A 23,988-nucleotide genomic window follows, 5' to 3' on the forward strand; every position below is an offset into this window, starting at 1 on the left:
GCCTTGTTTATCAAGCCCTTATAGAGCACTTATTTAGCACTTACTATATACCTGAAAAGACTTTTAAGTACTTTACGTGGTTTTTTTTTTTTTGAGGTGGAATCTCGCTTTGTCACAGAGGCTGGAGTGTAGTGTGTGATCTCAGCTTACTACAACCTCTGCCTCCTGGGTTCAAGTGATTCTCCTGCCTCAGCCTCCCAAGTAGCTGGGACTACAGGTGCGTGCCACCACATCCGGCTAATTTTGTATTTTTTAGTAGAGGCAGGGTTTCACCATGTTGGCCAGGGTGGTCTAGAACTCCTGACCTCAGGTGGTCCACCCACCTTGGCCTCCCAAAGTGCTGGGATTATAGGTGTGAGCCACCATGCCCAGCCAAGTGCTTTACAGTTGTTAACTAATTTCATGCTCATGCCATCCTGTGAAGTAAGTGCTATTACCCTTCTTATTTTACAGATGAGGAAACTGAGGCTCAGAGAGGCTAAGTGGCTTGTCCGAGCATCACAGCTAGGATTCAAACCCAGTCCACCTGGCTCCACAGTCCCTTTTCTTAGCTTCCATGTTTTGCTGTCTGTTCACTTAATAAATAGTGGTTGAATTGGATTGAATTAAATCACCCGCATGATTTTTGCCAGGCCTACTTGGGGGTGAGTTTTCATGAGTCCCTGAGGGGCTTAGTCAACCACATCCATCTTTCTTCTGGACTCTGATTCAGCGAGTGACGTCACACTCCCACGAGGGCACAGTTACCAGCCCTGTAGGCGGGACAGTGTGACCTCCATGAACTGCCCTGGCCTGGCCCTGGAGGCTGGGCTGCCCAGCAGTGGTTCAGAGGCTCTAAAGAGGGGTGCCCTGCTCAGACCTGGCTTAGTGGTACCAGGAGCTGCCAAGTCCCCTCTCCGGGCTGGACATGCCCTCCCCTTGCACTCTGGGGACCCCATTCTCTCCATCCTCCCAGAATCTGCAAGGAAAATGCTTCCACCTCGAGGCAGCCACCCAGCTCATGCTCTGGTGCTTGCACTCCAAGGCTTCCTGTTTGAAAACAGAGCAGTTTTCAAAGGCGTCTTGTTTGATCTTGTGGGTCTTTTTTCCCCTCTACTTGACTGGAAGCTGATGGTAGTGATCAGACGTGGCTTGTGACAAATCTCAGGGCTACCGAACAGTCCCTGGCATGGCTGATGCTGGCCGCCAAGGCAGGAGAAACAAATCTGCCAGTTGATGGTGGCAGGATTTGGGGACACATCCAAATGTGCCTTCTCCCCAGGGGCCTTTCCTTTCCTTTGTGGCTCTGCCTGTTTGAGATTCAAGATACCCTTTCAGGATGGCTCTGGACTCCCAAAGGCCCTGGTATCTGGGGAGAATACAAATGTACCCAGGGTAGAACTTCACAGCCCTGACACCCTCCATGACTGTGCCCTCTCTCTTCCTCTTCTGAATTTCCTAAGAAATATTTCTGCACACAGAAAGGTGAAAAGAATAAGAGCAACCAAGCCCTACTTGCCACTAGGACTTTATCTACCCTTTCGGAAGTGTAGCGTTGCACACTTATGCTCAGATGCGCACACACTCACCCCGTTCTGCAGCCAGACATGGTGGCTAAAGTGTTTCCACGTCCCTTACCGAATGCGAAGAAGGCAGATTGGTATAAATGCCCCCGTTTTACGGATGAGAAAATGGAGGTTCAGAGAGGTGAGCTGTGACCTGCCTTTGGCCACGCAGCCAGAGAGTGGCCAAGACTCCAAACCAAGACCTGTCAAAATCCATCCAGCCGCTTCCCGCCTATTCCGCACCAGAAGCTGAGCAGCCAGGATGGGAGAGAGCTACGTTGTCAGTGTCTGATGTGTGAATGAGGGGCCATAGATTCTCTGTGTCCTCAGTCTCCTGGCACCTACTGACTGTCAGGAAATACTTACTTGACTGCACAAAGAGATACTGTGTGACCCTAACTGTGGGAAGGGAAGATTGCACGGAGGAGACATCAGAATAGTCACGGCCGGGCGCGGTGGCTCAAGCCTGTAATCCCAGCACTTTGGGAGGCCGAGACGGGTGGATCACGAGGTCAGGAGATCGAGACCATCCTGGCTAACATGGTGAAACCCCGTCTCTACTAAAAAATACAAAAAACTAGCCGGGCGAGGTGGCGGCGCCTGTAATCCCAGCTACTCGGGAGGCTGAGGCAAGAGAATGGCGTGAACCCGGGAGGCGGAGCTTGCAGTGAGCTGAGATCCGGCCACTGCACTCCAGCCTGGGCAACAGAGCCAGACTCCGTCTCAAAAAAAAAAAAAAAAAAAAGAATAGTCACTCTTAGATTCTGTATTTGTTTCCTGGGGCCTCCATAACAAAATACCACAAACTGGATGGCTTAAAACAATAGAAATGGATTGTCTCTCAGTGCTGGGGGCTGGAAGTCTGAAATTAAGGTATGGGCAGGGCCATGCTCCCTCTGAAGGCTCCAGAGCAGAATCTTTCCTGGTCTCTTCCAGCTTCTGGGGGCTGTTGGCAATGCTTGGTGTCCCCTGGCTTGTCACTGCATCGCACCAGTCTCTGTCTGTGTCATGACTTGGCCTCCTCTGTGTCTCTGTGTCTCCATAAGTCTTCCTGTCCTTTTAAGAACACCAGTCAGGTCGGGTGTGGTGATTCATGCCTATAATCCTAGCACTTTGGGAGGCTGAGGCGGGCAGATCACAAGGTCAGGAGTTTGACACCAGCCTGGCCAACATGGTGAAACCCTGCCTCTATTAGAAATACCATAATTAGCCAGGCGTGGTGGCACACACCTGTAATCCCAGCTACTCGGGAGGCTGAGGCAGGGGAATCACTTGAACCCAGGAGGCGGAGGTCGCAATGAGCCGAGATTGCACCACTGCACTCCAGCCTGGGGGACAGAGTGAGACTGCGTCTCAATTAAAAACAAAAACAAACAAAAACAAAAAAACAAGGCCGGGCGCGGTGGCTCACATCCATAATCCCAACACCTTGGGAGACCTAGGTGGGTGGATCACCTGAGGTCAGGAGTTCGAGACCAGCCTGGCCAACATGGTGAAACCCCATCTCTACTAAAAATACAAAGGTTAGCTGGGCTTGGTAGCATGTGCTGTAATCCCAGCTACTTGGGCAGGAGAATCTCTTGAACCAGGAGACGGAGATCGCAGTGAGCCCAGATCGCGCCACTGTACTCCAGCCTGGGCAACAGAGCAAGATGCCGTCTCAGAAAAAAAAAAAAACAAACAAACAAAAAAGCACCAGTCACTGGATTTAGAGGCTGCCCTAATCCAGTATGACCTCCACTTCACTGGTGATCCACACAGATCCTATTTCCAAATAAGGAAAGGTTCCAAGGTTCTAGGTGACATGAATTTTGGGGGGTACCGTTGAACCTCTACAAATTCTGATCCATCACTTGTCAGCTGTGTGTCCGTGGGAAAGCCTTGTTGGAGCTGAAATGTTCTCATTTGCCAAACCGGGGCCAAGAGGGAGTCCTTGTATGGGAGTTGTGAAATGAAGTGTGAGAATAACACCATGGTACCTGGCGTACTGCAGACACCAAACAGCCACTATCTGCCTTATTATTAATACTGCTATTTCTACTATTAAATGAAATGTGAGGTGAGTGTAAGAGAATGGCAAAGTTTATATTTAGAATGGGATATATTTAGAAGGCAGTGAATTCCAATAGGGGCGAAAAAAAATCTATTTATTTATATATGTGTTTGTAACTACTGAGCAGGCAGCAAACAACTTGTTCCGCACCCAGGTTTAGAACCAATTGAGAGACAGATGCGTGTGTCAGAGGAAGGGAGGCCAAACGTCATTCTGATTGCTGATGAAGCTGTCTGGCGTGGGTGGCTTGGTCTTCAGCAGACCTCCTACAGCCCAGACCCTGGCAGAGCGGGCAATGCCAGTCCTAACCCCTTTACTGGGGCCAGGCAAGTGCCCTCTGCAGGCAGAGGAGGAGGGCGAGCATCTCACGCATCTGGGGTGCCCCCTCCGGACTCACCAATCAGAGACTGGGGGAGGGGAGGAAGGGGAAACATCGGGGAGGGGCTGGGTGCATAGCAAGCTAGTGGGAGTGTTATCGGGACACATGAAACCCGCAGAAGGCATTTCCCCTCCTGGTATATAAACGTAATCCTGGCACTGCCACCTTCTAGTTGTGAGGCCTATAGCAGGTGGCTTAGCCACTCTCAGTTTTCTCACCTGTAAAATGGAGATGATGAGAGTTTCTAGTTTATAGGCTCATGTGCAAATGAAATGATCGAATACCTGCAAGGCAGTTGGAACATGTCTGGCCCAAAGCAAGAGCTTAATGAAGATCGCATCGATTTTTTTTTTCTTTTCTCTCTTTTTTTTTTTTTTTCGAGATGGAGTCTCACTCTGTTGCCCAGGCTGGAGTGCAGTGGCGTGATCTCGGCTCACTGAAAGCTCCACCTCCTGGGTTCATGCCATTTTCCTGTCTCAACTTCCCAAGTAGCTGGGACTACAGGTGCCTGCTACCACGCCCGGCTACTTTTTTTTTTTTTTTTACTTTTAGTAGAGACAAGGTTTCACCGTGTTAGCCAGGATGGTCTCGATCTCCTGACCTCGTGATCTGCCTGCCTTGGCCTCCCAAAGTGCTGGGATTACAGGTGTGAGCCACCTCGCCAGGCCGATCACTTCTATTTTTATTGTGCTTCTCATCACTGCTGTGCAATGCTGAGTGTCAGTGAAGATCCTAAGCATGATCATCAGACGCTTCTGTAATAGGCTCTGATTCTGGGAGGAAGCAGGACCCCCAAGATTCTTGAGAAAATGGGTGTGAAGGTGAGTGATAGACTGTCAAGTGCTGTGTGAAATGAAGGGATTATTGGTGCTATAGTGAGGTAAGGGAGCTGTCCCCGGAGCCGGCCCGCCCATCTCAGTGGACTCGCAGGATACTGGGATAAAGGCCCTTTCTGATGCTTGGACTGGACCGTGGGTAGGGGTCATGGGTGGGTAGGACATCTTGCAAAGGCCTCGGCAGGCTTGTGCACATGGAGGGGACAATGCCAGGGAAGGTTGGGATGCTGGGCAGGAGGATGACATCACCTGGAATCTCCTTATCTCTCTCCAGCCTAGGGGGTAAGGGAGAGATGTTGAGAGGAGCAGAGAGTGCCAGCTGGCTGGCTGGGAGGTTTTCTTTTCCTGTAGGATCTAACAAACTGCCCCAGGAGTTGGCTGCTGCTGGGATCCATCCTTCTAGAGGCGAGTGGCACCTGGCGTGGCTGTAAGGAGTAGATATGGGCTCCTCATCAGTGGCTCTGCAGGTCAGCTGTCTGGTGCTATATCTGAGCCCAGGGGTGGAGCAGGGGTTAGGGGTCAGGGGTAGGGGCAGATGGCATTTCAGGAGCTCTGCCCCAAAGGTTCACATTCTAAGATGTGGTGCCTGGGACAGTGTCTGGAGTCCATAGATACTAATGGCTTTCTGAGTGGTTGACCTCTTCAAGACAGTCCAAAGTCAGACAGAACCAATGTTGTAAGGAATTGTTTGGATTACCTGGGCTCCAGGCTCTTGCCTTGGTTTCGATAAGGAAGAAACAGCTTGAATTTGAATTCTTGAACAAGTTACCGAATGTCTAGGAGCCTTGATCTCTTCATCCGTACAATGGGATAATGATAAAGGACCGTCCTCCTTATTGGGATCTTTCTGGGGATGCCTTCACCCTGGGCCTGACACACAGTGAATGCCCAGTGAATGTCAGCTGTGATGACAGTAATGGCAGTGATGGTGGTGGAGGTGGTGGTGGGAATGATGGAGGGGTGATGATGGGATGGTGGTAATGGTGGTAGTGATGATGGTGGCGGTGGTAGTGATGGTGGTGGTGGTGGTGGTGGTGGTGGTAATGAGTGTCAAGCCTGGGGCTGGGTTTTGGGGATATGAAGATTTTTTAAAGGTAGGAAAGAGAAACACAGAATTGGTCATTACCATACTTTGTGACAGTGAGGAACATCAGAATGAATTGGTCAACACTTTAAGGACATGCGTTTTGAAGGAGTGATGATTTGCCATATTTTTAAGGAGGAAAAGGGTATGGCATGGAGAGGGAACCATGCCTGCTATGGCATGGAAGTAGGAAATGGCAGGAGGTTCACTGTTGCTGGAGTACAGAGCCTGAACTGGGGTTGAGGTGGTAGGGCAGGGGCTGCAGAGGTAGGCAGGGCATTGAATGCCACAGCAAGGATTTTGGCCTTGTTCTTACAATGATGGGGAGGCACTGACAACACAGCACAACCAGATCAGCTGAGGCTTGAGGTCCAGAGACACCTGATGTCACCAGCTCTTATGTGTGATGGGGTGGGGTGGGGGGAATGTTGCATGAGCCAGACATCTATGAAGGATGAGTGTTGTCTTATGGTATACTAGTTCTCTAGGGGCTGGAGGTGTCAGTGAGTTTGGGGGCTGGAGCAGGACCCATGACTGGGGAAATCAAGATGGTAGCTTGATTATCAAGGGGGTCCTTTGATTTTTGTTTAGTTCCCTGGCCCTGGTGCTCACTACAGAAAGGCTCCAACATGCTTCTCGGACTGACTTACTGTTGGACACAGACTGTCCCTGAACCAGGGCCCTGGCTATTCCATGAAGCTTGGTTAACATTCATTCATTCATTCAGTGTCTATTTACTGAGCAGGAGGCATTGCTGTATGTCCTGGGGATTACAGTGGGGACCCAGACAGACAATCTCTTGGCCCTCAGGGAGCCTCTGTTCTAATAGATGTCATCTCTTATGGCTGATCCTAACCCTGGTCAGACTGCCCCTGAACCTTGGCCATGGATTAGGCCTGTAGCCCGATCCTCAGTGGATGTCTATCAAATGCAGGTCATTCATTGTTGTGCCTTCAACAAATTTCATGGGAACTACTCCTGTTAGTAATGGGCAGGTGGAAGGAGAGTGTGCAGAAGCCCTGCAGGTAGTGAGAAGGTCTGGATATTGCAATGGAATCCATTCTTACTGCTGGGGAAACTGCCCTCCATGTCTGTTTTAGCAACCTCAGGGAAGAGTCGAATGTAGTCACCTCTTGGTGATAGCTCTGCCCACTGACTACTCCACAGTGCTGATGGAGGGGCCTCAGGTGTGGGTACATGTGTGTTAATGGAGGGGAAGATGGAAGCCTTCCTGGACACAGCAAACGCTGCAGCCCTGAGCCAAGCTTTCGGGGCTTAGTACCAAGCAAAGGGAGCCCAAGCTACTCCAGGCTGGGAGGTGAGATGCAGTTTATCCCTAGTGAGGGGGTGTGGCAGGGAAGATGTTGCTGTAGGTGGCGATGAGTCCTTTTAAATCACATAAAATCTGCCTCTGGCCTTCAGGACGAAGTCCAACTATTTGCCAAGGTCCAGGAAGCCCCTCAGGTGGAGACCCCTGGTCACCTCCTTTGCATCTCATCTCTTACCCCCTTCTCCCATCACACTTGAGGGTCCAGCTCTGCTGAGCTCCTGGCAGTTCCCCCAAAATGCCCAGCTCTCTCCAGGCCTTGGCACAAGCTGTTCTCTGTGCCTGGGATGCTCTGTCTTTCCACTTCACTTACCACCAACTCTTCATTATCCTTCAGCCTTTGCTCAGCTGTCACCCATTTTCCTCCCTGTCTGGATTGCGTGGGTGTCTCATCCTTGTGTCCCTCAGCCACCCATGCTTCTTAGACTTAGACTTATCACACTGACTGTAAATATGTCAGTTTCCTCTCTAGACTGTACTCACCTTGAGGGCAGGGGTTGGGTCTAACCACCATGTCCTCAGTGCATGACATGGAATATTCTAGGGACTTTGCTACTATGTGTTGAGTGGTTGGATGGAAGGATGGAGGGATGGAGGGATGGAGGGATGGGTGGTTGGATGGAAGAATGGAGGGATGGGTGGATGGGTGGATGGGTGGATTGGTGGGTGGGTGGGTGGGTGGATGGATGGATGGATGGGTGAATGAGTGGATGGATAGATGGGGCAAGGTTCAGCAGACAGGCAGCTTCCACCCAATTTTTCCTCTCTGCTTGGAACCAGCGTCTGAACCCCCGGCTGGTTACTAAAAGCCCAGGCAGCCAACCCTGCGGAAATATAGAGCGTTATCTAAATGCTAAATAGCAGCAGTAACAGCCGAGATGGGCTCTATGAACAATGTGTGGGCTTATTGGCCATCTCCTGCCTGCCGTCCTCCTCCCGCCCCATTCTGTTCTTGAAAGCCTGTCGGGCCTGGTTAGTGCTCACACTTTGTCAGGACCGTGAGGCTCTCTGAGGGGCCAAGGCTTGCACACACAGCAGGGCTGGGCGGGCTGCAGCCCCTGGAGGGGTCTGGAGATGGGGAGGGGTAGGCAGCCCATGCAGTGGGGAGCTAGCTTACCGGTGTCCAGTCCCAGGGGCACTGCCACTGACCCCCGGGTGACCATCAGATGAGTGACATCCCCGTACATCCTCGGGCTCCTCATGTGTAAAGAAAAGGAGTTTTCTTACTGTCACTGAAAACCTACTATGCACCAGGTTTCCTAAAATTGAATTTGTGGAGCAAGCCTGGGAAGTTCTCCATTGTACAGAGACCGTGGCTCAGACAGGGAAAGGGACCCCGGCTAGGGAGAGTTATAAATAGGATTTAGCCCACGGCCGCCTGACTGCAGACCTCCACTGTCTAACACGAGGGGCTGGGCTGGATCAGAGGTTTGCAAAATGTTTGTAGTGGAGGGAAGCTTTGTTCAAACAAAATCTCACCCAGAAATGCTTTACAAAAAACAGATCAAAGCAGAGTGGACCCAACTGAAGCAGGAGTCGGGGTGGGCGAGCGGGGGGTCGGTGGGGCGGGCCTTCCCTCATCCCTCCTTCCCACCCTGCAGCCAACAGGGCTCTGCTGGGGGACTTCTGGGGTCAAAGCTTCCGCAGGGTGAGGCTCACCTGGAGGATGTGACAGCAGCCACTTGGGGTCACTTGGAGGGGTGTGTGAACCTGAAAGTTCATGAGTCCAGTCTTCCCAGCTGCGAGGGACACAGGCTTTGCAGGGCTTCCCAGTTCACACCCGAGTGTCCCTGCCGGCCTCTCCGTAGGTGACCCCGGGCCTGTGGATTATCCAGGCTGGGCCTCCTCCAGTCACCTCCTCCAGAGGCGCTGCACAGGGCAGCTCAGAGTCACTGCCTTTTGACCCTCTGATGTTAGAAATAGGGACTTGGAGAGGCTCTTGATTCTCCAGCCTCCCATACCTTCACCCACACTGTGCATGGCTCACTGTGGACTGGCACGTGCTCAGAGGAAGCCTGGGCAGGACCCTACGTGGGGCAGGAACAGGGCCGTGAAGAGGGTGTGGCCCGCTTGGCTGGGGGATGTCAGGATGTGGGCAGTGGTATCCCCTGGGCTGGCACTGGAGCCCATGTCAGCAGGCTCTGGAGATGAGGGACGAATTCCAGAAAAGAGCCCCCAGGCCCAGGGAATGGAGTATGGGCTCTGAGAGAGATGAGGGGGCTGGAAGAGGGGACGAGGGACCCTCGGGTGGACAGTCCGTCCCTGCAGGGGGTCAGATTGCTCTCAGAAAGGTCATATTTGGAGAACAATTAAATCCCTCCTAAAGCAGGCTTAATAGTTCTTCTTCTGGGGCTGGGTTTGGGGTGGGTCTCCCTCTCCACCCCCTCCCAAACCCCTCCCCTGACAAATATCTGAGCTCCGAGTTTCCATTCCTTGCTCTGACCGCTCCTTCTGCCTCATTTCTCCACCAAGTGGTGTTTGGCTTATCAGAACACCACCACCCACCCCAGAACCCAGACCTGACCCACACGCACCTGGGACCTGGGAATCCCGGGTTCTAGTCCCAGCAGTGCCTCTGCCTGTTCTACCCCTGCCTCAGTTTCCTCACCAGCACGTTGACGGTGTTGGGACAGTGTCCCTGGGCCCGGATGACTCTGGAAGTCTGCGACTTAAAGCGACTTGAAGTCAGAGTCTGTGCTCTCCTGTGCCCCCTCCCCGTTCCAGCTGGTGCCCTGCTCAGTAGGAAGGAGGCCAAGGAGCCGCCAGGATTGTATGCTGCCTCTGCCATCAGTCTCTCTGGGTGGACTCTGAAAAGCCCATTTGGTTTATTAACACAAACACTCTTGGCATAAGCCTGGGAATGGCAAATTGGATGGGCGTTCACGGAAGTCAGGGGATGTGTTTATCACCTCCTGCTCCATCACCTGTCGCTGCTCCTGGCAGCCAGGGAATGGCCAAGCCTGGTTGGGGGGAGAAGCAGGGGTCAATGAAATCACCTCCAGAAAGCCACTTGTGCTTGACTGCAGGCTGCTATCTGCCCAGTGGCCAGGGGCCAGCTCTCTGATCTCGGTTCTACAGCTGGCTGACCAGTGCATGACCTTGGGAAAGGTAAGGTCCTTCTCCTATCTTGGCCTCAGTAAGCAGGGCCTCAAGGAACTGCAGGAATAGCCTGGACTGTGGCGTCAGATCCTTCCCTGCTGGAGGCTGGCTGAGCGACCACAGACACCACCTCCCTCTGCTCCCTCCACTGCTGAGTCTCACATTCCTCAACTGAAAAGTGTGGATCTTGATTCTCTCCTTATTCATTAGCCATTTATAATAAGCACCTCCTCTGTGCTAAGAACCACGTTGGAGCTTCAAAGATAATAATAGTAGTAGTGATAATAATAATAATAATAGTAGCTAAATATGTCGAGCACTTTGTGTACTCTCTTTGTACAGTGTATTAGTCCGTTTTCACACTGCTGATAAAGACATACCCGAGGCCAGGCCCACTGGCTCACTCCTATAATCCCAGCACTTTGGGAGGCTGAGGTGGGCAGATCACCTGAGGTCAGGAGTTCGAGACCGGCGTAGCCAACATGGAGAAACCCCGTCTGTACTAAAAATATAAAAATTAGCTGGGTGTAGTGGCGCATGCCTGTAATCTCAGCTACTCTGGTGGCTGAGGCAGGAGAATCACTTGAACCAGGGAGGCAGAGGTTTCAGTGAGCTGAGATGGTGCCATTGCACTCCAGCCTGGGCGAGGGGAGGGAAATCCGGTCTCAAAAAAAAAAAAAAAGACATACTGTAGACTGGGAAGAGAAAAAGGTTTCATTGGACTTACAGTTCCATATGGCTGGGAAGCCTTAGACTTATGGTGGGAGATGAAAGGCTGGGCACGGTGGCTCACACCTGTAATCCCAGCACTTTGGGAGGCCGAGGCAGGTGGATCATGAGGTCAGGAGATCGAGACCATCCTGGTGAACACGGTGAAACCCCATCTCTACTAAAAATACAAAAAATTAGCTGGGCATGGTGGTGGGCGCCTGTAGCCCCAGCTACTCTGGAGGCTGAGGCAGGAGAATGACATGAACCCGGGGGGCAGAGCTTGCAGTGAGCAGAGATCGTGCCACTTCACTCATTCCAGCCTGGACAATAGAGCGAGACTCCGTCTCCAAAAAAACCCAAAACAAACAAAAAAACCAAAAAGCACTTCTTACATGGTGGCAGCAAGAGAAAATGAGGAAGAAGCAAAAGCGGAAACTCCTGATAAACCCATCAGATCTTATGAGACTTTTTCACTCTCATGAGAATAGCATGGGAAAGACCGGCCCGCATGATTCAGTTACTTCCCCCTTGGTCCCTCGTCCCTCCCACAACACATGGAAATTCTGGGAGATACCATTCAAGTTGAGATTTCAGTGGGGACACAGCTAAACCATATCATATAGTAAGTAATTTAACCCTCAAAACAATGCAATGAGACAGGTACTGTCCATAGCCCCATTTCACAGATAAGGATGCTGAAGCACACTAGGTTATGAGTTCTAATGAGGATGATGGCACAGGTGACGTGATGCCATCACCATTGTCAACGTCTTGGAGGGGTTGTTGTGGGAGCTGTGGGCTGCAAAGCACAGTGAGGTCAGTTCCATACAACGAGATCAGGAAAAGCTCAGGGAGAAGGTGACATTGAGTTGTGGCCAGGGGGTGGATGGTCACCCCTGAGACAGAAGGGGCTGGGGAGAGGGCATTCCAGGCAGAGGGAACAGTGTGTTTCAGGGTCAGCGCAGTATGTCTGGGACCAGCAAGTGTTTGATAGGTACGAGTTCTGAGAGGAGAGAAACCTGAATGTGGCTGAGACATATCGTCTTCAGAGCATCTCTGAAAAGATTCGAGGGGCAGTTCCCACCCAGCGCGGAGCACCATGTCCAGGATTGGAATTTGATGCCCTTTCTTCTCTCTGACTCCCAAGACTGTGGCACACTTGGGATGGGTACTTTGAGCTCTTCAGGAGGGGCACGTGGCAGAGGAACACTGCTTCTTGGGAGGAACTGGGCTTTTCAGAGCCTTCTGGGCAGAAATAAGTGGGCCGGGCTCCTTTACCTGGAAGATGAGGGTCCTGTTAAGCTGGGAGCCATTTGCATTAATTAATTGCCTTCTTTTGGTCCATTAATCTTGACAGCAGTGCATGCCTGTTCCTGCCTGCTGGGTGCTGGGAGAGGCGAGATTTGTTCTCACTGCACCTCAAGAGGCAGTTCCTCCTTGGAGAGCCAGGTCTTGGGAAAAAGGTGAGGGCACCTGGGGCTGTGGAAGGACGTCGTGGTCTTGGAATCAGGCTGGCTCCAGCCTTATTGCCATTTTCCCAATGAGGAAACTGCAGTTTGGTTGGAGTGACTTGTTCAAGGTCATGCAACAGCTGTGGTGGAGTGAGGGGTGGCATCCAGTCCCCCAGAGCCAGGTCTGTTCCCCTGCACCAGAAATCCCTACACAGCCAGCTGCTCTTCGACAGAGGCTGAGGGACCTGCCCCTGTGCCTTCCCCTCTCTCCCGCCTTTTCTTCCCCCCTCCACCCTTCCCACCTGTGTTCTCCTCCTCCCCCTACCTCACACATCTGTTTCCAGTCTCCCCATTCCCCAAGCCCCTGGACCAGAGGGGAGCGCAACACTGCCCACCCAGGCTTTGTCTGCGAGGACGAGCAAGCAGGGAATGTAGGTCAGGGAGATGAATCGTGCATTGGAGGTGGGCATGTGGATGAGGGAGGGGCTCCCGCACCTGGCCGTGAGGGCTGCATCCTCTGGAACACTCAAGAGCAGAGGTTGGAGGACTGGCCCCCACCCAGTGGGATCTGTCTCTCCCAGCAGAAGCGAGGGAGTGGGTAGAGAACTCATTCTGAGGTTGCCTGCCTGTCCTTTGAGCACCTCTAATATCCGTCTGCTTCTCCCAACCATCTCAGGGGCTCTGCTCAGCCCTGTCCCTTTGTGCACTAGGACCCCATAAACGTCTCCTCACTCATCGTCCTTGATGCTGTCGAAGCAGTCTCTCTAAATCTGACCACACCCCTGCCTTGCTCCCACCCCTTCCATCGCTCCGCATCACCTGTTGGACTTGAAGTTGGAGATCTCAGCTTGGCAAAGCCCTCCCTCTGTGATCAGATTCCTCCCGCCTCCAGCCTTGCCCCATCTCTCAACCCCTGCCCATGTGCACCCACATGTCATACTTGCAGTTCCACAGCAGGGCACACACTTGCTCCCTGGAGCATCAGCTCTGGGTCCAAATCTCAGGTCTGCCACTTACAGTCTGAGGGGTGGGCAAATCATTGACCCCAATATGCCCTTGTTTCCCTATCTATAAATTGAGGAGCTCTGCTATAACAGCGCTCTGCTCAGATGTGAAGAGCTCTCATGGCACCCAGCAGAATGGAAAGGAGGTGCAATCACAGGGCTATTTATTGCTGCTGCCACTGCTGTTGTTGTTGTTACTATTATTAGCCCCGGGGATGGCCAGCCTGGATGCCCCCAAAGGCAGAGACACATTTTGTTTCCATCTTTGATTCTGCCCAGTGCTTGGCACAGAGCCACGCATTCAGTAAGTTTTCAATGAATGCTGAGTGAACAAATCAGTGAGTGGGGAAGGATCTATTCTCTGGGAACCCACAATCTGATAGGGAGAGGACACACCTCAGACCTCAGGACCTCCCAGGCAGACAAGGGAGGCAGGTTGCACTCATATACAAACGTTGTGGGGTTTCCAAAGGTGTCACTATTAGACTCTTTTGGTGCACACAGTGTACCAGTGGGTCTGAAATAAAATCAGCCCACAACAGCTCTGGGGGGCAAAGAAATTCATGAGGACCCACCTGGTGTGTAGCACAAGCAGGTTTGCGGAGCCACCGCTGCTGTCTGCTGCATCTGCCTGCTGGCTCTGTGCAGGTGACCCCGGCCGCCTGTCACAACCCCTCTGCTCTTGAGTGGTCTCTGCTGGGGAGCAGGAAAAGGGAGATCAACTAATGTTCCTTGACAGCCTCCAGGCCAGGGAGTCAAGGTTGGCTGCCTTTTAAATCTTCCTGATTGCCCAGCCCCTGCCTTCCAGAGGTGTCTGTCCTGACATCCTCCCACAAGCCCAGGTGGCTTCAGCCTCCACTTCAGCAACCCCCCAACCCCCTAAATCCATACTCACATATCCTGAGCCAGGAGCATGCTCACCTGCCGTCTCCTTTAACAACAGCCTTTCTGGGTGACGGCAGGAGCTCCATTTTACATTTGGGAAACTGAGTCACAGATGCAGTGACTTGCCCAAGGCCACACAGCCAGCCGTCAGCATAGCTGGGACTGGAACCAAGAAAAAGTCCCCACCCACTTCTCAGTGTCCTGCACCCTTCAACTCTGGAGATGTCATGGAGATTTTCCTGCCTCAGTTTATCCATCTGCGGAGGCGCTCTTCCTCTGATCTCTGCTGTCCTCTCTGGGCTCTGCAGGGTTAATCTGGGCCAGCTCCAGGAGCACCTGGGACAAGAGGTGCTATAAATAGAGTTTCTGTGGCAGCTTGCCATCAGCCACCCTTGGGCTCCAGGGCACAATTCTGGTGCCAGCTGTTTGCCAGCCAGGCTGGGATCAGTGCTGGCGGCTCAGCCTCTTAGTAGTTTGCTTGTCTGGGACATCTCTCAAAGGACAGTATGTCATATGTGGTGTCCTCTTTTCTCATAGTAGAAATCTCTTTTCTCTGATGCTTTTTCAGCCTCTTCTTCCCCAGCGAGGCTGGGTGGAGAGGATGACGTTGGCTGTCACATCGGGCAGAGTGTGCAAATCATCTAGGCCTCAGCTTCCACAGGTGGAAAATGGAGCCACACATCCTAAATGGTGTCCCCAAGGATATCAGGTTGTAATCCCTGGAAACTGCAAATGTGACCTTATTTGGAAAAAGGGTCTTAGTGGATGTGATTAAGTTAAGGATCTCAAGATGGGGGGACTACCCTGGACTATCTGGGTGAGCCCTAAATGCTATCACCAGCATCCTTGTAGGAGGGAGGCGGAGGGGATTTAACACACACAGAGCGAAAGGCGCTGTGACATGGAGGCAGAGGTTGGAGTGACACAGCCGTAAGCCGAGGAACACTGGCCACTGAACACTGACCGAAGTTCCAAGGGGCAGGGAATGCGTTCCCCTTCTGCAGCCTCTGGAGAGGGTGTGGCCCTGCTGGCACCTGGAATTTGGCCAAGGTATGTTAATTTCAGGCTCTGGACTCCAGAACTGTGAGAGAATGAATTTGTGTTAAGTCACCCAGTTTGTGGTGATACATTAAGCAGCTTCAAGAAGCTAATACTTTGTTTATAAAGATGTGGCTAGAGGTTCCTGAGAGAGAAGGGAGACTGAGGCCCAGGAGTTGTATGGGAGAGGGGAACAGGGACCTTAGGGCCATGGAAGTATGACATTGGTGCCTAAAGGGGCTTGGTTGGCACAGACTGGGCTCAATGGGGGAGCAATGAACACATTCATCAAAGGTGAAAAAAGCTTCTTTAGTGCACGTCCCCTGCCTCCCTCAACCCTCCCCTCTCCTCCCCTCCCCGTTCTCCTCATCCCCTCCCTTCCTCTCCACTCCCCTCCCTTCTCTGTGTAGTGGCAGGTGATACAGGGCAGAGTTTCTCAGACATGGTGCATATTACAATCTCCTGGGAAATTTAAAAAGTCTTGATGCCTAGACTGCACCGAAGCCTTATTAAATTGGAGTCTCTGTGGTGGAACATAGACATTAGTACTCTTGTTTTTTTTTTTTTTTTTTTAAGAGACAGAGTCTTGCCCTCTTGCCCAAGCTGGAGTGCAGTGGCACAATCACAGCTCACTGCAGCCTTGACCTTCTCAGCTCAAGCGATCCATTCTTGGCTTAATTTTTTTACAGGTTTTGTAGAGATAGGGGCCTTGCTATGTTGCCCAGGCTGGTCTCGAGCTCCTGGCATCAGGCAATTCTCCCACCTCGGCCTCTCAAAGTGTTGAGATTACAGGTGTGAGCCAACATGCCCAACTAGTACTTTTACTTTTTAAAGCACTACAGGCGATCCCAGCACACAGCCAACGTTGAGAACCCCGGGGCTAGGGTTTGAGAGTCAGGTACCTGGTTCTAGCCCTGCTGTGTTCAGCCTCGCTTGGTGGAGTGGATGTTGGTTGCTTTGACTGCTCATGATCTGCATCTCCTTCTTAAGGGGCAGCACCCTGGCTTCCCTTCAGCAGCCCTCCCTCGCCGACTCACAGTCCACCCGAGGTAGATGGGACTAATCCCCCTTCCCTGGTCCCAGGAGTGGGCATGTGACCCAGGCCTGAACAACCAGCACACCCCATCCTCTCTGGCTACAGAGATTGGCCAAAGAGGACACACAACTTAAGTCAATTCGATTAGCGTCCACCCTAGGACTGTGGCTGCGGTTATTGGCAACAAGCTGTGCTCTTTCTGTGAAGGCTGCTGAGCTAGGGGGATTGAGCCTGCAGCTGCTGGAGACTGCCAGGTTGAGAGAACCTGGCCTGAGAGTACGGTCAGCACAGAGAAGAGCAGAGCTGAGAGGCAGAGAGATCAGAGCAGATGACTCATGTGAACCCCTGGATCCAGCGGAGCCTGACAGTGTTCTCCTGGGCATCTCAGCTATGTGAGCCAGTTATTTCTGCTTTTGTTTGTTTAACTTAGTTTGAGTTGAGTTTCTGCCATTTTGCAATAAAAGAGTCTGGACTAAAACACTATATGACCTTGGACAAGTCTCCCTCGGGTCTCTGCTGCCTGTGTATAAAATGGCTAGGTCAGCGGGGCACGGTGGCTCACGTCTATAATCCCAGCACTTTGGGAGGCCAAGGCGGGTGGATCACGAGGTCAAGAGATCGAGACCATCTTGGCCAACACAGTGAAACCCCGTCTCTACTGAAAATACAAAAATTAGCTGGGCATGGTGGCGCGCACCTATAGTCCCAGCTACTCAGGAGGCTGAGGCAGGAGAATCGCTTAAACCTGGGAGGCGGAAGTTGCAGTGAGCCAAGATTGTGCCATTGCACTCTAGCCTGGTGACAGAGCAAGACTCTGTCTCAAACAAAACAAAACAAAACAAAACAAAAACTGGCTAAGTCAGTTAGTCATTCTCCAGTGTCCCTTCCAGCCCTTACATGCCATGCCTCACCTCTCCACCTAGCTCCTGGACAAGGAGCTGTCTCTGGCTACATCAGGGTGAGCATAGCTCTGATAGTTCTTGTGAGGCCAGGGGTGCTATGGGAGGCTGTGGGCAGCATGGGGCTTTGTAAACTGGAGGTGTGACTGGAAAAGGGGGGCAGAGGGACATGGTTACAGGTGCCCAGGAAATGTCCCAGCTATCCCAATGAAGAACTGCGCTGTTGCTGCCTATGGCCTCTGCCTAGATGTAGATTCCATTGGTAGCCAGTGCCTGTTAGAAAGTGAAAACTCTTTCGGGGTGTCCATTTGGCCATAAGTAGACCAGTAGAAATATATAAGGCACTGAAGTTGTCTGTCACCTTGACCAGTTTCTGATGATGAAGTCTGGTGGGAAAGTGGAGAAACGTGCTTTGGAGTCTGTGGCAGACGTCATTCTGATTTCAGCTCTGTCATTCCTGTGTCGCCTGGGGCAGGTGCCTCAACCTCTCTCAGCTATCCGTACTTCTAGGCCTGCCTCCGTGCCATCACTGTGGCCAGGGAGATAAAATAGACTGGCCAGACGTGGGTCATGTGCCCACTCCTGTGGTGGGGAGGGGCTTTGGCCTCACCCCACCACAGACCCATCATAAAGAAGAGCATGGTGCTGTTCCCCAAAGGAGAAGGAGATGGTGGGCAGGTGAAACAATAAGTGTCCCCCTGCCCACAGCAAGGCAGGGGCTGACACCCCGAAGGGGGTGTTGAGGATAAAGCATGTGTGTGTGTGTGTGTGTGTGCATGTGAACAAGTGTGTGTGTGCGCGCGCATGCGTGTGTGTGTGTGTGTGTGAACACCTGGCACACAGCAGGAGCTCAGGAAGTGCTTGCTGACCTGGCTGCTGGTGAGAGGGAAGAAGGTGTCAGGGCCAGGATGATGGCATTGCGTAGTTAATTCCCAGTAAATACTAAGCTGCTCCCAGCCCCCAACTCCAGCCAGCAGACAGCCCACCTGGGGAGAGGTGGGTGGCTGTCAGTGCCTCCCTCTTTCCCCACCCAGCAGGCGGGCAGCAGAGCCAGGCGTGGGAGAGGCTGGAGGCTGGTCTATCAGGCTCAGCGTCTTTGGAACCCCTCATCCAGGCCCCTGCTGACTATACTTTCAAGCTTGTGGCCTGCCACCTCCATCTCAGCTCCTCCGTGGTGGCTGTCATGCCTCCTGATGGGGGCCCAGGAGCACTTGCTGCCCTCCTGACATATCCTCTGGGGACCCAACATCTCCTCCGTGGAACTGGAGGCTCCTGATATTAGGGCCTCCAGGTCACCTTCACACTCTGCCTCCCAATGTAGAGAATCCCCAGGTCATGATCACAGGCTTTGGGGAAGGACAGATCTCAGTTCAACTCTCAGCCCTGCTATTCACTGGCTGAGCAATTTGGGGCAAGTTGCTGGACTCTCTTTCCCCTCTATATAAAATAAGGGTAATCGTATTTCCTCCTGCAGGATTATGTCAGGATGAATGAGGACAATGTGGGTAAAGCACTTGGCCTTTGCTCCATAGATGTTACCTGCACTCCCCAAAGTCCTGTTGTATGTTCTTCAACTGTTTTGTGCATTTTTGTCTTGGCGTTGAACCAGCCAGGATCACTGAAATCTCTCGCAAATTGTCCCTCGAACCTCAGAGAAGAGTTTTCCGGGGCATCCCAGAAGGTACCAGAAATTGACTGAATGAGACAGAAATAGACTTAGTTTTCCCGGGAAAGAAATGTATCCTACTGGCTTCCATTTCCCACCACGTGCTGAAGCTGTCCCAGAGTAGGAGCCAACAAATGTAGGTCCTTTCCTGCTTTGGTGAATCTGCCCTCCAGGATGCACTGAGTTGCTGCGCTAGAAATGAGAATCCTCAGACGGCCGTGAGGAACTCCCCATCCAGTTATTTTCACCACTAAGTCAGGGATTATTGGCCTGAGCCCCAGGGCCTCCAGTCCAGGGCCATGACTTGAGTGGAAACCAATTTGTGAGGGGGTCTTTTAATTTTATAATCAGCACGGTGCTTGACTGCTTGCTGTTCCTCTCCCAGTAGGGAGTAAGGAGGTGATCTGCGCAGGATTAAAGCATGATTCCTAGGAACAATGCTTTCTAGCCTGCTCCTTCCCTGGGTCAAGGGCCTCACTATTCTGGACTCCTGTTGGCTGCCTGGTTGGAATATTCTTCTCCATTGTATAGATGGGTAAACTGAGGCCTAGAGAAGTTAGATGACACAAGCCTTGCCCGATCATGTAGACTGTTAGTGGTGGTGCTGGGACTAGAACCTGAGCTTCCTGACTTCTGGTTTGGGGCTGCCTACTCGCAGGTCTGCTAGCAGATGGGAATTGTGGCCAAGATTGATTGCTTCCTTCCTTCCTTCCTTCCTTCCTTCCTTCCTTCCTTCCTTCCTTCCTTCCTTCCTTCCTTCCTTCCTTCCTTCTTTCTTTCTTTTCTTTCTTCTTTCTTTTTTTCTTGTTTCTGACTTCTTTTTTAAAAAAAAGATTATTAAACGGCATTTGCGAGGCTCCGCTTCTGTAAGTATGGAGAAGGCAAAAGGCAAGGAGACCTCCACAGAGAAGTCGAGGGAAGAGGATCAGCAAACTTCTAATCAACCAAACATGATTGCTTTGCCAGGAACATCAGCAAAGGGAACCAAAGAAAAAATGTCTGTCAAAGGCAATAAAGTGCTCTGTCCTAAGAAGAAGGCAGAGTGCAGTGACAACCCCAGACCTCAGAGGAAGATACCAATCCCTCCATTACCCTCTAAACTGCCACCTGTTAATCTGATTCACCGGGACATTCTGCGGGCCTGGTGCCAACAATTGAAGCTGAGCTCCAAAGGCCAGAAATTGGATGCATATAAGCGCCTGTGTGCCTTTGCCTACCCAAATCAAAAGGATTTTCCTAGCACAGCAAAAGAGGCCAAAATCCGGAAATCATTGAAAAAAAAATTAAAGGTGGAAAAAGGGGAAACATCCCTGCAAAGTTCTGAGACACATCCTCCTGAAGTGGCCCTTCCCCCTGCGGAGGGGCCGCCTGCCCTGGAAGATTCCACTGCTCTCCTTGAGGGAGTTAATACAGTTGTGGTGACAACTTCTGCCCCAGAGGCTTTGCTGGCCTCCTGGGCGAGAATTTCGGCCAGGGCGAGGACGCCAGAGGCAGTGGAATCTCCACAAGAGGCCTGTGGTGTCAGGTGGTGTGTGGTCCATGGGAAAAGTCTCCCTGCAGACAGAGATGGTTGGGTTCACCTGCAGTTTCATGCTGGTCAAGCCTGGGTTCCAGAAAAGCAAGAAGGGAGAGTGAGTGCACTCTTCTTGCTTCCTGCCTCCAATTTTCCACCCCCGCATCTTGAAGACAATATGTTGTGCCCCAAATGTGTTCACAGGAACAAGGTCTTAATAAAAAGCCTCCAATGGGAATAGAATATCAGGAAAAAGGCCACATCTATGGTAATTAATAGCAGAAAGTCTGGAGAGTCGGATTCCGCGGGGCTGCTGACAGGTGAACTCTGGTCCTCTGCACACCTGTTTATGGACCATGCAGACTGGTGGGGTGGCAGATGTTAGCCTAAGAGCCCTAGCAGTGCCTGTTGCTTTGTGAGTGGAGATAGAGACTCTCAGATTTAAAAATGAAAAAACATTTCGCAAATTACCATAAATTGTAGCTAATATGTAGAAAAACTCATTCGTACTACTTTTCCAAAATAGACATGACTTCAGCAGCAGCTCTTTTTTGTTTTGTTTTGTCTTTTGAGACAGTGTCTCACTCTGTTGCCCAGGCCGGAGTGCACTTGTGCAATCTCAGTTCAGTGCAGTCTCTGCCTCCTGAGTTCAAGTGATTCTCCTGCCTCAGCCTCCCGAGTAGCTGGGATTGCAGGCACCTGCCACCACACCCAGCTTTTTTTTTTTTTTTTTAAGTAGAGATGGGGTTTCCCCATGTTGGCCAGGCTAGTCTCAAACTCCTGGACTCAAGTGATCCACCGCCTCAGCCTCCCAAAATGCTGGGATTATGGGCATGAGCCACTGTGCCTGACCTTCAACAGGTCTTTTAAGTGAGAAGTTCTCCAGCTGAGCGTTGTGAAGGAGTTGAGTAAAACGGTAGTTGGCTCTTATGCTCAATTTTCTCTTCCTCTGAACACTGACTACTTTAGGAGCTGCTTCATTCCAATTGCAATTTCATAAAACGTAAAGTATTTTAAGGCAAAGAAAGGCTGTTAATTCTCTCCCTCAAACACATGATTTTTAATATTCGAAACAATATTTTTCAAATATTTTTGAAATCTCTTAACCTGAGATTTCTATGGTTTGACTCCAGGATCAAAACACAAGGGACTTGTCTGTATTATTTCACTTATAATTGTTTTGTATATTTCTGGTGTTTAAAATGTTTAAGGTTGCTTCCCACTCATAAATACATAATATGTTGACTTAAAATGTGTTTATTAACCGATTCTCCATAAATAAAAATAAGATGTGTATAAAAAAAAAAAAAAAAAAAAAAAAAAAGATCATTAAACTTAAAAAATTTGTAGTAATGCAAGAGAAAACAAAAAAGAACATGAGTCACTATTCTTGTATCAGATAAAATAGACTTTAAACCAACATCAGTAGAAAAGGACAAAGAAAAGCAGTACATAATGATAAAGTGTTCAATTCAACAAGAAGTTTAACTATCCTAGCTATATACACACCCAACACTGGAGCACCCAGATTTGTGAAACAATTACTTCTGGACCTAAGAAAAGACTCTGATAGCCACACAATAATGGTGGAGGACTTCAACATCCCACTGACAGCATTAGACAATTGTTGAGGCAGAAAGCTAACAAAGACATTTTGGACTTAAATTTGACACTAGGTCAATTGGACTTAGTAGACATCTACAGAATATTCCACCCAATAACCACAGAGTATACATTTTTCTTATATGTACACAGAACATACTCTAAGATTGACCACATACTCAGTCATAAAGCAAGTCTCAATAAATTAAAAAAAAAAAGAATGAAACCATACCAGACACCCTCTTAGACCACAATGGAATAAAAGTAGAAATCAATACCAAGAGGAAGTCTCAAAACCACACAAATACAAGGAAACTGAACAACTTGCTCCTGAATGACTTTTGGGTAAAAAAACTAAATTAAGGCAGAAATAAAAAAAAAAATTCTTTGAAACAAATGAAAATAGAGACACAACATACCAAAACCTCTTGGGATGTCAAAAACAGTGTTAAGAGGAAAGTTTATAGCATTAAATGCCTACATCAAGGAGACAGAAAGATTCCAGATTAACAACCTAATCTCACACTGAAAGGAGCTAGAAAAACAAGAATAAACCTAAAGCTAGCAGAAGAAAAGTAATAACTAAACTCAGAACAGAACTAAATGAAATTGAGGCCACCCAAAAATGTACAAAAGATCAACAAAACAAAAAATTGGTTATTTGAAAGGATAAACAAGTTTGATAGACTGCTAGCTAGATTAGCAGAGAACAAGGGAGAAGACCCAAATAAGCACAATCATAAATCACAAAGGTGACATCACAACTGATCCTACAGAAATGCAAAAGATCTTTGGAGACTACAATGAACATCTCTATGCGCACAAACTAGAAAATCTAGAGGAAATGGATAAATTCCTAAAAACACACAACCTCCCAAGATTAAGTCAGGAAGAAACAGAAATCCTGAACAGACCAACCATGAGTAATGAAACTGAATTAGTAGTTAAAACAAAACAAAAAAACAAAAAAAAACCCGACCAACCAAAAAAAGTCCTGGACTGAATGGATTCACAGCTGAATTCAACTAGGCATACAAAGAGGAGCTGGTACCAATCCTACCGAAACTATTTCAAAAAATTGAAGAGGCGTGATTTCTCCCTAACTCATTCTGTGAAACCAATATTGTCCTGATACCAAAATCTGACAAAGACACAACAAAAAAGAGGAAACTACAAGCCAATATCCCTGATGAACATGGACACAAAAATCCTCAACAAAATAGTAGCAAACTGAATCCAGCAGCACATCAAAAAATTAATTCACCATGATCAAGTGGGCTTCATTCCTGGATGCAAGGACGGTTCAGTATATGCAAATCAATAAATGTGATTCACCACATACACATATTTAAAAACAAAAACCATATGATCATCTCAGTAGACACAGAAAAAGCATTCGATAAACTCCAACATTCCTCATCAAACGAGGCATCAAAGGAACATTCCTCAAAATAATAGGAGCCATCTAGGACAAAGTCATGGCCAACATCATACTGAATGGGTAAAAGCTGGAAGCATTATTCTTAAGAAATGAAACAAGAGAAGTACGTCCATTCTCACTACTCCCATTCAACATAGTTATGGAAGTCTTAGCCAGAGCAATCAGTCAAGAGAAAGAAATAAAAGGCATCCAAATAGGAAAAGAGGAAGTCAAATTCTTCCTCTTCTCTGGTGATATGATTCTATATCTAGAGAATACTAAAGATTCTGCCAAAAGACTCCTAGAACTGATAAACGACTTTAGCAAAGTCTTAGGATACAAAATCAGTGTACAAAAACCAGTAGCGTTTCTATACACCAATACCGTTCAAGCTGAGAAACAAATCAAGAGTGCAATCCCACTTAGCAACAGCCACACAAA

At 49.9% G+C, this 23,988-nt stretch overlaps 1 pseudogene across 1 annotated transcript; it reads left to right on the plus strand.

Annotated features, from left to right (window-relative positions):
* Positions 1-19,851: 19,851 nt before the first annotated feature.
* On the plus strand, positions 19,852-21,822 carry LOC112606836 (annotated as a pseudogene). The gene has a single exon (XR_003115697.1). The product of XR_003115697.1 is annotated as a developmental pluripotency-associated protein 4 pseudogene (transcript).
* Positions 21,823-23,988: the final 2,166 nt, after the last annotated feature.

Source organism: Theropithecus gelada, chromosome 1 (assembly GCF_003255815.1).
Source record: "Theropithecus gelada isolate Dixy chromosome 1, Tgel_1.0, whole genome shotgun sequence".
Taxonomy (NCBI): domain Eukaryota; kingdom Metazoa; phylum Chordata; class Mammalia; order Primates; family Cercopithecidae; genus Theropithecus; species Theropithecus gelada.